The following is an 11,796-nucleotide window of genomic DNA, read 5'->3' as shown; positions in this document are numbered from 1 at the left end:
TAGTATAGGCTATGAAGATTGTAATAGTATAGACTTCGAAGATTGCTTTGGCATAGGCTCCAAAGATTGTTACTGTAAACACTCTGAAGATTGCAAGTGAATAGACTTGCATGTAAATACCTTCTATAGATTGTTTCATTATAAGGATTATTCTAAATAAACATGTTGTGAAAATGTTTTTATGGTCTTCATTAAATAAATACTATTTCTTTTTAAAACCCCACTTCTCTTTGCAATTTGCAATCTCTACACCATTTGTGCATCGTTTTCACATCCCATTTCCTTCCTGCTCAACATCAAGCCCAGGGACAGCAGCACTGCTCTTCTCTCTTTGCCTACAAGTAGATATTCTCAAAACCTGACTGCAAAAAGACCTGAGCCACCTCCCTGATCTCACAGCTGAGCCTCTCTGGAGTTGGAATAGAAGGAGTATAAGGAATATAAGGAATATAAGGAATATAAGGAATATAAGGAATATAAGGAATATAAGGAATATAAGGAATATAAGGAATGCTTGTCTGAACGACAATCACTCGCAGAGAAAGGAAGTGCAGCTGCTGAGGCACTGAGAAGCTGAGGAACATTTCTGTGCCCTGAGCAGGTTTTGGTGGCTTTGCTGCAGGGCCACTCCTGTCAGAGCCCCCTCGCTGCTGGTGACAGCTTTGCTCTTGGGGACACCACCCCAGGAACATGAGCAGGGCCCAGTGCTGGGCCAGTGGGACCCCTCTGTGCACAGGGACCCCCAGCCCTGTGGCCATGCCAGAACCCCCAGAAACACCAACTTCTGGCAGCTGTTTGCTGCCTGCTCTTTCCAGAAACTGAACCATCCCCTTCCTTTCCCATCCCAGGAAAATTCCACCTCTACCTCAGCCATAGATCATTTCCTACACCTCAATGAAGAGAAATGTTCTTCTGGACTTCCTTCACCAAAAACACCCCCACAGCCCCAGAAGAGATCCCAGGGCTATTGTTAAACCTTCCTCAAACACTGCACAGCACCCAGGACCATCAGCCTCCCATCTCTGTGGTTTAGGCTCCCTGCACTGCTCCTGTTCATCTCCTCCTCCTCCCTCCACAACTTTGGGAAGCACAGAGCTCCCAGGCTTTGGTAATTCCCAAGGCCAGTGCTGTCCATGGGGTGTTGGACACCCCCAGAGCTGATGCCCCCTGTGGTCACAGTGAAGGTGTTGGCTGCCACAGGAAGCCACAAAGCTGCTGAGGGTACTAGAGCACCTCCCCAAGAGTAAAGCTGAGAAAGTTGGGGCTGTTGAGGCTGGAGAGGAGAAGCCTGTGTGGAAACCTCACTTTGCGCTAAGTAAAGAGGCTGCAGGGAAGCGGGAGGGAGACTCTTCCTCAGGAACTGTAGTGATGGGACAAGGGGGAACGGGATCAAACTGAGAGACAGTTGGAACAGATTTGATGATGGGAAGAAGTTCTTTACTGTGAGGGTGGCTGTCCCTGACACAGGGACCTGTGTGGAGAGGCTGTGGGTGCCCCATCCCCAAGGACATCCAAGGCCAGGTTGGACAGGGTCTGGAGCAGCCTGGTGTGGTGGGAGGCTGCTCAGGTTGGAACCAGATGATCTTCAGGGTCTCTTCCAAGACAAACCATTCAAGGGTTTGATCATTCCATGGTTCCACCTCCAGTGTGGAGTGCCCCTGAAACTTCTGTGACATCACAGCTCGCAGAGGGTTCCAGGTGGAAGGTCCAGGAGCTGGTAACCAGCACAGCAGACACTTCACCTGCTGCCAGCAGTCTGTTCTCACTCGCTCTTCACTCTCTCCGTCGGTGCTGAGCTGCTCCTGCTGCCTGGACTTTTCCTGCTGCCTGCATTGGAGCACCAACCCCAGCAGGATGAGCACTGCTGTTCCTGTGGAGGTACAGTGCCATCCCAGGGAGGGGACACCCCCACTGCCCGGGCAGGCTGCAGCCCTGTGGGCATGGATGCTGGGGGACAGGACCCCAGTCAGGTTGTGCTGCCTCATGCAGGCTGCCAGAGACACCAGGCAGAACGTGGAGCTGGAGATGGTGAAGGACAGAGAAGAAATGATGGAGGTGGACGTGGAGGAGGCTGATGAGAGCATGGAAGTCGACGAGGAGGACGACACCGAGGCCATGGATGTCGATGAGAAGGACGACACCGAGGCCATGGAGGTCGATGAGAAGGATGAGGAAGAGCCCATGATCCTGGGATGAGGACAGAGCCCCAGGATCTTGACCAGCAGATGCTCCCATGCCCTGCCCACAGGCAGTGCCCAGGCGGGGCTGGGTGGCCCTGCTCAGGGACAAGGCTCTGCTGCTTTCTTTCTTCCGGGGCTGTCAGGAACTATGGGCACAGATATGACCCCTCTGTAAATATGTTCTACATGTTAGAGGTTGTTTTGTATGTACGTTTGGAAGACTGCTTTTGTATCAGCTTTGAAGATTTTTACTGCGTAGACTTTGAAGATTGTTATTGCATAGGCTACGAAGATTGCATAGGCTCTGAAGATTATTATAGCATAGACTTTGAAGACTGTTATAGTATAGACTTTGAAGATTGCTTTTGCATAAACTGCAAAGATTGTTATAGTATAGGCTCTGAAGATTGTAATGGTATAGATTTCGAAGGTTGTTTTTGCATAGGCTCCAAAGATTGTTACTGTAAACACTCTGAAGATTGGAAGTGAATAGATTTGCATGTAAATACCTTCTATAGATTGTTTCATTATAAGGATTATTCTAAATAAACATGTTCTGAAAATGTTTTATTGATCTTTATTAAATAAATACTACTTCTTTTTAAATCCCCACTTCTCTTTGCAATTCCTTTGGGCACAGGCAGTGTTTTCACATTTGTGGTTTCCAGTTGCACTGGGTTCCTGGGGCTGAGGGTCCCTCTGCAGTGGGGGGGTTCCACTGTCCCTGCATTTGTGTTCCTGGGCTGGTATCCCCAAGAGCAAAGCTTTCACCAGCAGGGAGGGGTCTGACAGCAGCAGTAGCAGCCCCTGCAGCAATGCCACCCAAGCAAAGGAAACCTTCTGCTCCCCCTCCTGCTGCTACAGGGACTCCTGGGCAAGAGCCAGCATCAGGCACAGGGATGCAAAATCCACCTCCATTCTCTGAAGGCCTTGGCACCCTTGGGAACTGTGTAGCCTGGGGTGCTGCAGGGGTTGATGTTTAAGGCTTGGAGCCTCCAAAGGCTCTGGGCTTTGCTCCCCTCCTGCTTTGTGCAGGATCCCTGTGCCCGGGATCCTCACCCTGCCCACATTCCTGCAGCCCACAAATGCGCCCACGCCCCATTACAGGTGGCAGTGGCAAATCCCACAAACCACAGGAAATTCCCCCACAGTAACCACAGCAGTCATTGTTGGGAGGGCTACAAGGGGGAAGCCAGCACCAGCACATTTTTAAAAAGTGGGTTCAGGGAAGATGTGATGTCCAGAAGCTCTGGCAGTGCCTGGTGTGCAGGTGAGACTGTGGGGACACAGTACCTGGCTCAGGCCAGCCCTCAGCCCCTCAGAGCTGATCTCAAGGGCCCTGCTCAAAAAGCAGTTTCAGAGCAGTTGCTGCAGATATTTCAAAGGACTAAATGTCATTCAAAGGAGCCACATTGCCAATTTAGTTTCAGTGTCATGGCATGAGAAGCCATGAAGGTGCCTCTGAATGTGCACTCAGTGCACTTCCACCTCCATCCCAAAGGGATCACAAAGGACAGAGCCTGCTCTCAGCACTGCTGAGCTCCTAACCCAGCAATTAAGTCTCAGGAAGAGGCAGTAATTGAGTGCACCAGGGAACCTGGCCTCTAATAAAAGGCACGAATCCCACAGCCCACCCAAGCCAATGCCTTGTGTGTCTGTACCTTCTCCTTCTTCTCTCTTCTCTCGAGTCTCTTTGCCCATTTTCTCTGTCTGGGAGCTTGGCTTCTCTCTCTCCTGTCTGCAGGTTCAGCCTCACGTGTGACCCTGCAGGAACAGCCTGAGCTACAAACAAAAGGTCATGTTATGCAGAGCTTTGGGAACAACTGGGAGCTGAAGGCACATGCTGCTCCCTGAGAGAAGGGGAGAAAAGCTCCATCCCACACAGTGAGGAGTGGGGACTCCACCACTGACCCCCTCCCATCCTGCAGCATCCCTAAAGTGCTGCTTTTCCCTCCCAGAAATGCCACCATAGGTGTCCCTGTGCTGCCAGGCTGGCTCTGATCCATGGTGGAGGTGAAACCCTGAGCCCAGTTCCTTCCTCCCTGCCAGCCCAGTCCCAGGACAGCACTAAAACTCCACACCAGGACTGGATTTGGAGGCTACATGGAGAAAGGGGAATTGCTGCTGATTGGGGCAGACAGAACAAAATGCAGCTGCCAAAGGGAAATCAAAGCATCCCACAGAGTCCAGCCAGGTATGCTGCACTTCAAGGCTGTGCTGCTGTGGAAATACTGTATTAAAAGGAATTTATGATCACTACTATCTGCCAACAAAAATACACAGAATACATTCAGCTTCGGTTTTAAATGCAGAAAAGAAGAAATTCGGAGTGTTTTTCACCACAAACACATCTCAGCCCAGCCCAGCACTGGAGTGAAGAACAGGCAATATTTGGTTGTTACTTCTTGATGGCATTTCTTCTTCTGTTAATACAGGAATTCTGCCTGCCCAGGCTGCAGCTGAACAGAGCTGCTCACAGATGGACAGACAGACCACAGCTGCTCACCCTCCTCCCTCCTGAGGAGGATTCCCTATTCAGCCTTTCCTTTCTCTCTTCCTTTTACCTAAAAAGATACCTGGGAGAGTAACTGCTTGCAGGAGACAGGGAGCATGTCCTGCCAAAGGGAAGTGAAGACAAGGGTAATTGTTTTGTTCAATAAATACATGTACTCACAGACAAAAAGCTCTGGATTGATCCCTCCCTGTTCAAGACCAAAGAGACATCTCCCTGATCAAAGGACCTGGTGCTTCCTACATAAGACTGGGATGTTTGTCACAATTCAGACAGAAACATTTCAAACCCTGTAGTCATCCAGTAGCTATAAATGCATTTAGAAAAAGCAGGAAAATCCATCTGGGAGGATTTCCTACTAGAACAAGGTTTGCATTTCTGGTAGACTCTCCTTTTCTCCATCAGTCCTGTCCTCTGGAAGCTGCATATGAGAGGACAGGTGTGATTATCTCCCCATCTTAAACAATGGCAGGACAGGCTAGATGTGCCTCCTCCACACTTGGAATGCTTTCCATGCCCTCCTCCTGCTCCTTTAACTTGTGATACACAGGACCTTTCATCTCTGGCTATCCATGGGAGCATCCTCCCACGCTGAGGAGCTGGGCTCAGCAGGAGTTTGGTGCCATCACCAGCCTGTGCCCCTCGCTGGTGCTGGAGCTGGGTCATGCTGCTCAGGAAGGAGTCTGTGGAATCTCCATGAAAAGGGCAACAGCACATCTCCTGTCCCTGGCTCAGACAGGGCTCTGCCAGCAGGGAAAACACAGCAATGATGACCTGGTGCAGCAGGAGATGTCCCTGCCCAGGGCAGGGGGGTGGAAGGAGATGAGATCTAAGGTCCCTTCCATCCCCAGCTGCTGTAGGATCAGATGCCATTGTGTGCTGGGGGAGGACAACTCCCTCCTCCACAGCTATGAATGCACTCAGGGTGAAGTGAGGGCTGAGCAGGTGCCTCACCCCATAACCAGAGCCTTTCCTGATTGTTAAATAGTGCTGGGACAGCCAGCTGACAGTGACTCCCTTTTCTTCAGCTCTATAAACACACTCAGAGCACTGCTGAGCAGCTGCCTCACCCCATAACCAGAGCCTTTCCTGATTGTGTCACCAGCCCTGAGCCAGACAGGTTACAAGTGACTTCCTTTTCTTCAACTCTATAAACACACTCAGAACACTGCTGAGCAGGTGCCTCACCCCATAACCAGTGCCTTGGTTCTCATGGTGCTCATGAGCTCCTCACCCAGCACAGCCAAATTACAGAGGCTGCATCAGCCAAGACACAAACCCTTCCTGCTCCTGTTCTGCACACTAAATGAGATTTAACCAAGAGCATCCCAACCCCAGAGCAAAACATGAATGAATTTAAGGAGCTCCAGGGATTTCTCCTTACTGCACAGCAGCCCAGGTTCATGGCACAGCAGGATAAACACACTGCTTTAATAAATAAACCATGGAAAACATCTTTGTTTTCAATAAAAAGATTGACATTGCCTCTTGAAAATGTTACAGCTGTTCAAGGAAGGTCTTCTGTCTTATTTAGTTTGGGGTATTTTGAAGTCAAAAGTGTGTTTGAGGGTGGGCTGACTTGAATAATGTGATTAAAATTGCTGATTTAGACGAGTAAGCTGGAAATCCTGAATTTTAAGCATGTTTCAGTGTGTAGCTTCTAGACATTTCCCTTTAAAATAGTTGATTCTCTTTGATTCGTATAATTTGATACTATTCAACAACTGGGAGCACACACTGGAGCAATACATATGTAAGCAATTACACAGCTTCACATGCTGCTAAAACAGAATCATTCTGTTAATAGCTTTTTCCCGAGAGAAATTAATTTTTTACTTATTGTTTGCATTAAGTTGCATTTGGGAAATGAAACTCAATTAAAAATATAGAAAAACATGCCTATATTTAAGCCACTTTGTACCATTTTTTTCTCCTGTCACATCAGACAAATAAAAGATGTGCATCCACAGGTAGGCACTGCATAGATGTGTTACTGAATGGTCCCTCTTCCCTGAGAGCTGCAAATCCTACAGCTGCCAGACCTCATCCCTTGCTCCTCATAAAGGGAGAGAAGAGTTTCCATTCTAATTAATTTCCCAGCTCTAAATCAACTACCCAGTGAGTAGAAATAGCTGTGAAATCCCCTCCATGAACCTGCCAGAAGGGCTCCAGCTGTGGAGGGGGAACAGCAAACTCCCGCCCCCACAATTGGTTTGGACTCCTTACCAGCTTTTTAACCACAACTACAATAAATTAAAACCAATTAAAAATAAGATCACAGAATCACAAAATTGTTTGGGTGGAAAGGAAACTTAAAAGCTCGTCAGTTCCACCCCATTCATGGCAGGGACACCTCCCCCTGTCCCAGGTGCTCCAACCCCAATGTCCAGCCTGGCCTTGGGCACTGCCAGGGATCCAGGGGCAGCCACAGCTGCTCTGGGCACTCCCCACCCTCCCAGGGAACAATTCCTCCCTAAAATCCCATCTGAAGCTGCTCCCAGTTTGAATAGGTGTTACTGCATGGCTTTGGGATGATGGATCAAGAGAAAGCCCCAGGGTTTAGCAGAGCTCCCAGTGCCTCTGTTGGGGATGTGCCACCCACCTGCCCTTCAATCACTCAGCTGCCTCACAGCCAAAAAGAGTGTCCAACAGATAAAGCACTCCCAGAGGATAAAACCCTTGTCACTGCACGAATGACAAGGTCTTTATTGGGAATAAATGTCAAAGCAGAGTGGCAGTGTTTATTTTCCAAGCAGGAGACACTGATCCTGTGGCAGCACTGCAGGGATGGTTTTACTCCTGTTCTCATTTAATCCTTTATCAGCTCTGAGCACCAGGCTTTGGTCTCCCATGCCAGCTCTGACTGATACTGGTGTCCCCACAAGCTGTCCCCACCCCTGGGTGCTGCCCCATGCTTCTGCAGCCCAAAGCACCTGGAGATCCCCCTGAGCATAGCACTCGTTTATTGGGATGTGCTCTGTCCATAAAGTTGCCTAAAGAGATGCTGAGGAAGACTTTAATTTATAGCCCCATTCTTTTAATCTTGGTCAGCCAGATTTTTTCAGACATCTGTTTATATCTCCTTATATTATATTGGCTAGAGCAGCAGCACCAGGCAGCAGCTCACTGGCAGGGGCTCTGCTGACATTTATAAACCAGAGAGATTTCTCTTGTGTGCTTTATGTTATCAGCTAAACCTGTCCACTTAAATTATTGCCTTGTAACCAAATCACAACTATCTGTTACTCCACTCCCTGCACGTTTCCCAGGCTCTATACCAATATCAAGCTTTGCAGAGGCTGAAAACAAGATGATAAATAAATAAACAAATGGAAAACAGGACATGCTTCCTCCAGGCTCACAACTGAGGGGGGATCAGGCACGTTGTGCACCACATTACTAAAGGCAGAGGGCTGCTGTGTGGAATATGCAGCATGCAGTGATATCCAAAAAACCCATCTCTCTTTTCCTAGACCAGCCAAACGACCAGTTGTGTTTCCTCACTAAAGGAGAAAGGTTTCATCCTGCCCAGCTCCTGTCCAGCACATCGTTCCACATGCTGCTGGCCACAGGTGAGTTTGTGTTCCAGCATGGGGACAGGGCTGAGCCCCTACTCTGCAAAGCTACAGGCAGGGAAGTTGGACATCATACACTAACCTGCAAACCTCCCCCCAAGGCTGTGCAATCACTCATTGAGCTCCTGGCAGTGGCATCCCATCCCATGGATCCCATCCCATGGATCCCATCCCATGGATCCCATCCCATCCCATCCCATCCCATCCCATCCCATCCCATCCCATCCCATCCCATCCCATCCCATCCCCACCCCTTGGACAAAGACTGCCCAGCACGAGGAGCCCAGTAGGGAGAGGAGGCTCCCCCCTGCAGCACCCCTCTGTCCCCCCTGGCACAGGAATGTCCCCTGGGAAAGCTGCAGCAAGCAGAACAAAAGTGATCCAGCTTGCTGAGGCAGATTCCAGGCTTGTCCCCAAGTGAGCATCCTTGTTTGCCATTGTAAGAGAATTCCAAAATCTATCAAGGGTTTGAAAACAAGCCCCAGCTATGAGTCAGTAAGTGGCTCTGCAGCTCTCAAAAATTACCTCGCTGTGTGAGCAAGCCCCAGATAACATCCACCTTCCTTTACTCTTTGTTTCTCTCCACACAGGGAGTGAGGGAAAAGGGACTTTCTTTCTAGTGAAGGCAACAAAGGAATCTGGAATCAATATGTGAATGTTCCAGCAAAACACACCAGCAGTGCTGCAGTATGGAAATGATCACACTGGCAGAGCATCCACAATAAGTTATCTGTTGGCACCTTCTCTGTTAATGAAATAATGATTAAAAACTACCAGGATACAAACCCCTGGAGCAGCAGAGCTGCACCCCCAGCCCCAGGAGCCACCAGGAACTGGGAGCTGGCTGAGGCTGGTGGCACACAGGAGACACTGCCTGACCCCAGCTGTGCCTGGCTGGATGGGATGTCTCACACCAGGGGGCTCAGGAAAACAGGAGCCAGGCCCAGTCTGGGGGCTCAGCTCACACCCTGACCCCAGGCTCTGGTTAGAGCTGCTGAGCAAGGACTGCAAAGCCTGCCTCTGTTCTTTTGGGGTTTTTTTTTTCCTACAAAGGCAAGTCCTACCACTCTCCAGATTGTTTGTTACATCAAAGCAGAACATTTTGACATAGAGAAGGAAGATATGTAGCAGACACAGGTAAGGAAGAGATGGATTATTGATGGGAAGAAGAGCCCTGAGCCTGAATCTCATTTTATTTTTTTCTGTCCCTTTTTCACTCAGCCTTTTGCATTAGTTCACTGTCTGGCACTCACTGCTCCTCCCTATTAAGTGCCACTGGAAAATGTCATTAATATGCTCTATGTCACCTCCTAATAGCTGCTGGAGAGGTTTCACAGGCTGAAAGCTCCCCCAGCATTCCCCACCTTGGGCAGGGAGGCAGCTCAGACACCTGTGAGCACATTCCAAGTACAGACTCCTGTGATGCTGGAGGAAATGTTTTATAAATCCACTCCCTGTGCAGCTCTACTCCCACTGCACTGCTGGGCAGCCACAGCTGCCTGTTGAGCACAGCACCTCCTCAGAGAAGCACCAGCCTGGTCACTGCCCCTGGATGGCTCAGGTAACCAGTGACAGCAGCTACCTGTTACCTACTGTAGTCAATTATAGAGAAAAGTCTTTTATAAAATCACTGTATGCTGTCCATGCCCATGAGCTGTCCCTAAAGCATGAGCTCTGCAGGGGATGGGTGCAGGATGAAGCCTGGGGTGATGCACCATGCCCAGTGCTATCATGCTTCCTCTCCCTATTCATACAGGTGGAGATATCATAAAAGAAAGGCCTTATAAAACATGGTTTAACCCTGCTACTCCAGCTAAGCTAACAGTTAGCTTGTAATTTCCCAGGTAAAAAATCATAAGAATGAAAGTCAGTTAGCACAACAATCTATTCTGGTAACAACCATTCACACCTGCAAAAACAAGAAACATGTCCCATGAGAATCAGTGAAGGAAACATGGAAACATATCTAGGGAGAGAAAATCTGATAAACATACAATAACCCTTACCAACCAATGAACTGAATTTCACTGTATTGCTGACCAGTTGGGCTTAACACAGTGCCTTTAAATATTTCCTAAAAATATGAGCTATGGGAATAAAGAATTGTTTTTTTTCTGCATGAAGAAACTGAGTCCCATCTGCTCATTACTGCCACATGTCCCAGCACTGCCCAGCCCAGGCTGAAGGAGCTGTGCTGCCTCTGCCTGCACTGACCAGTCCTGGTGCTGCCAGCCTGGTTTCATCACCACTGTTCTGTCTGATCATTGCTATGGGGCTGACAGAGATTTCTTCTCCTCCTGGCATTGCAGAGGAAACCCTAAAAAGAGGAGTTTTGTCCTTATAGAATGAACAAACATTTCACCCTGCTACTTGTTTTGCCTCCGAGGGCACCCAGACACACAGGCCTGATGCCTAATCCACAGATGTCACAGAGGGTCTTCCAGAATGGTATGAATTGAGAGACTGAATGCAGAGTTGAAAACACCTCAAGGAAACCAAGGAAGTCTCATGTAAGACCCTTCAGTTGGCTAGTTTATCCAACAAGCCTTTCTGTGACATTCCAAGCTATATTAATAAACATCCTGACAGAATGGTGATGTCCAAGTGTGACATTTTCTCCAACACTGATTTTGTTCTGTGTTGCAGTGGAGCAGGGACAGAAGCCATCTGAAATGCCTTCAAGCTCCCAAGGGTGAATCTATGCCCTGTTCAACAGCCAGCACTACTCTGGCAGCAAAGGCATTGCTGGGAGAGCCCAAAGCCACCGTGCTCTGACACAACCCAACACCAAGTGAGCTCCTGCCCATGCTCCTCACAGGTCCCAAAACAGCAGCACTGCTTTCTGCTGGACTTGAATCCACCTAGAACAGGGCCAGGGAAAGAATTATGGAATGGTTTAGGTTTGAAGGGACCTTAAAGATTATCCAGTTCCAGCCCTCCTGCCATGGGCAGTGATGCCACCCCAGAAGGGCAGATCCCACTCCAGCTTCTCATTGAGCAGCAGAGAAGTGACCCAGTGGTACTTGCTGTGCTGCTGCTCTCCTGTGGCTGATGCCACAGTGGCCAGCAATGTGTGTTCTGTCCCCATCTGCTGAAGCTGGGTGGGGCAGTGCCCCTGATCTCCTGGCACATATTCTCTGCTAATGAGCCATCTTTAAACCAGCTGGGCAATCATCTTTATCTTCCCACAGCCCATCCTCCCTCCAGGAGATATCTCCTGTTCATGGCCACTGAGTCCCATTGCATGACTGATAAAATTCCATCATCCCACTGGGAGATGCTCCAGCCAGGGCAGGAGCCAAGCCTTTCCCACCCAGATAAAAACTGAGATTTTGGACACCAAGATACCTTCTTTCCACTGGATTCCAGAGGAAAACCAGACCTTTCCCCATTATCCCTGGACCTTCAGAGGAAAACTCCACCTTCTCCAGGAGCACTTCTCCAGCTGAACCACATCTGCCACTGCAGGAGGATGCAGCCACCATGGAATGGGACTGCTGCCACCACCCTGACTGACTGACGGGTGTCA

The 11,796-nt window shown here is 49.1% G+C and overlaps 1 pseudogene across 1 annotated transcript in view; it reads left to right on the top strand.

Annotated features, from left to right (window-relative positions):
- Positions 1-11,796, top strand: part of LOC306815274 (olfactory receptor 14I1-like) — a 269,530-nt pseudogene that overhangs the window by 105,135 nt on the left and 152,599 nt on the right. The gene's annotated exons all lie outside the window — the stretch shown is intronic.

This window comes from Erithacus rubecula, assembly GCF_903797595.1.
Source record: "Erithacus rubecula genome assembly, contig: scaffold_112_arrow_ctg1, whole genome shotgun sequence".
NCBI classification, from domain to species: Eukaryota; Metazoa; Chordata; class Aves; order Passeriformes; family Muscicapidae; genus Erithacus; species Erithacus rubecula.
The sequence above is the reverse complement of the archived record's forward strand: the minus strand, read 5'-3'. Positions and strand labels throughout refer to the sequence as shown.